Below are 3,245 nucleotides of genomic sequence, written 5' to 3'. Positions count from 1 at the left end.
TGAAATTTCATCAAAGTGAAATTTGAAAGGGGATTTCAGGTTTCCTCCAAGAAGTAGCATTTGATAATTGGCTAGCACTACATCAGCATTAGGGACCAACTGGGGCTGTTGCACAACCGGAGCAGCCTTGCCACTGTAGTTTTATGGGCTGGTGCCAGCCCATGCATATCGCCAATCGCCTAGACCGCCAACCACCTTATGGGCTGGTGCATCAAGGCCAGCCCGTGCATATCGCCAACCGTGTGTGTGTGTGTGGGCGGGGGAGTTTGTCAAACTTTTAAAATTTTTTTTTTTTTAAAAAAAATTTACTCCCTCTGGGGAGGCTTCTCCAAGGTGACGAGGAGGTCCATGGAGGTTCCCTTTCCCCCTGCCAGACTTCCTTTCCCCCAAAATTGCCCAGTTTAGGAGACTTTGGCCCTTTCTGGGCCTACTCCCCAGTGCAGTGACCATTTGGGAGGCTGCTGCACCTGTGCAGTGGGACCCTGCATGGCCTGTCCCACTACACTGGTGCAGCAGCCTCAAAATGGGGAATAGGCCCGGGAAGGGCCAAAGATGCCTGAACGAGGCAATTTTTGGGGGAAAGGAAGGCTGGCGGGGGAGGGGGAACCTCCATGGACTCCACCATCACCACCTTGGAGAAGCCCCCTGGAGGGGTAAGTTAAAAAAAGATTTATTTATTTTTAAAAAAAACTGTTGGATGAACCCCTGAACTGGGGGGGGCGGCGGCGATATTTGTCCAGGGTTGAGTCGAACTCGGGGTGGTTTGGCTTGACCGCAAACCTTCAAACCAAACCAGTTCAACATCAACCGGTTCGGATTTGAACCTCTTTGCACACCCCTAAAAATCACATGGGAGTCATTATTGCTTTGGCTAACATGGGTCCCCTTGTGAAATTTCATTTATGGTGTTTTTATTTATTTATTGTTATCTAATTTACTTATATTCCTCCTTTTAGTGTATAATAAACATAAGTGAGTGAGCCACCATGAGAAATAGTCCCCAGCCTCTCAGTTTCCTTGGTCTGTGTTGGGACTGTATTTATCAATTTTGTAACCAAATATACAGATAAGCCAATCCCTTTCCTGAATCAGCTGCCATTCTTCTCTTATGCCAGTTACTAAATTTACACCCAGTCCTAACCACATGTAGATGAGAGTGGTGGATCTGATTTATTTCCAAGTTAAATGTAGTTTTTCGAGTTATAAATTTCAGATTGTATTTAACTTGCTAATTGTGCTTTGCTTCTCTACAGCAGTCTCTTCCTCTCTTTCTTTCACTTTCCCATCTTGAAATGCAAGCTGATGGAAAAGATTAACTTCTTTCTGATCATATTGGTTAGAAGTAAACCAGCACAGCTGCCTGGAAATGAAAGAAGCCAAAATCTAGAAATTCATGTAAGCAGAGTTCTGGCTAATACATGAGCAAGGAAGATTTTGTGCGGATTTTCTCGCAGGACGGGAAGTGTGCAAGTAATTTCTTTGTCCTGCACTTTGTTTTCACTTGATTTTTCTAGTGTGTAGTGATAGTCAGGCTTGAGGAAGGCCTAGGCCTCAATTAGAGTAAGTGCTTGGAGGGTGGGTCCACCCAAATAAGGAAGAAAGCCTGGGAAAATCAAATCCCCGTGCCCAAACCAGAGTGAGGGGCAGAGTTTACTGGACAACAGCCTGTAGAGAAGTAAGGGAGGGGTGTGTGAGAGTTGAGTTCTTCTCTGGACGCCTCTGGAGGAGGTCTGATCAGCAACTACTATAGGACAAAGGGAGTCTAATAACCTTGGGCTGGGAAGCAACTGGGAGTTCCTTACCTGGAATTAACTAGGAAGGATAGGGACCAGTTTAGCTAGACAGGTCAGGGGATTACTTTTTGTTTAAGTACTTGGATCTGACTGCATGCTTCTTGTAGTTCCTGTGGAAGGGGTTACTTGAATGGAAGCAGTGATTTATAAACTAACTATTAATAAATCCTTGTGGCTGTTAAAGAGTGTCACTACCCTGTTTTTCAGGATTGTGTGAACCCACGAAAATTCCTACAACCTAAGTTGCTCAGAGCAGGGTAGCCCAACTTTTCAGGCCTTCTCTTAACCAAGGTATGAGGAGAGGAGAGCTCTCCTACCTTGCTTTTCTGGTTGGGTGGTTCAACTCACCTCTTGTACTCAGCTACTGGAACCCTGCAGGCCTGGAAACAATAAAGAGCTGTGGCTACAGGAGCTATCATCAACCATGGATCTGCCACTCTTTAATGTATAGTCTATGGTCCTGCAGCTGCTGCAGCTTTAGCAGGGCTGGGCCTACCTCCTGCTCCTCCATGACCACACAAAAAGCAGCTGCTGATGTAATGAAGTGTTCCAGTCTACTGGCAGCACAAAGCATGCTGGGCCTTTGGAGGAATTTCTATTCTTCCAGCTCCCAGTTCAGCAATGAACACCTTGCCTGACTTAATTGTGTCTTCCCTGAGTATAATGACCCAAACAGAAGCTCTGATTGTCTGCTGCTACTGTAGGAGCTCTTTAACACTATCCACACCCAGATGGTTGTGTGAACAGACCTCTTATCCCTACATTCAGTCTGTATGTGGGGAATAGGAGTCTGCTGGCAAGTCACATCTCCCACATTAATCCACTCCATGGCCATGCCCCCCACTGTCTCCACATCCGGTGCTTGTTTGCAGAGCTAAACCCCAAATGAGGGGACAGTAGGACATATTCAGACATCATACTGGCTGCATTTGCACGTAACTCAGAACCAGAGTTGAATGGGGCAGAGGTTTCTGGACTGTGATGTCCAAATGCATGCAAGCCCCTTGGAACTCTGTTTCCATCTGGATAGCAACCTGAGGTTCTGCTCTCCAAACTGCAAATTGTACCTTCAGGTTGAAGTGAGTTTTACCATTCTAACCCAAGTTTTAAGACAGCTTGTGTTATGTCTGAATGTGGAAACTCAGGCTGCGTTCTCTCAAACTGGAGCTGAGGGAGGAAGCTCCTCCCTCTCCTCTGACTGTCATTGACAGTGCGAGCTGTCCTTCAGGAAAGAAGGAAGCCCACACAGCCAGTTCCCACCCCCCTTGCAATCTTGCTGGCTGCAGGCTCCCTGATTTACATTTTGTCCAAATTCAAACAGGAGAGGAGGAGGAACATTCTACATTACATTTGAATTTGGCTATCGTATGAGTGTACAGATGTCCATACAATCATACATGTTTTTGTCTGAATGGCCATTTTATTTTATTTGTTTGCATCCTGGAGAGACCC

Source organism: Hemicordylus capensis, chromosome 4 (assembly GCF_027244095.1).
Source record: "Hemicordylus capensis ecotype Gifberg chromosome 4, rHemCap1.1.pri, whole genome shotgun sequence".
In the NCBI taxonomy this organism is placed as follows: Eukaryota; Metazoa; Chordata; class Lepidosauria; order Squamata; family Cordylidae; genus Hemicordylus; species Hemicordylus capensis.
Note: the sequence above shows the minus strand (reverse complement) of the source record.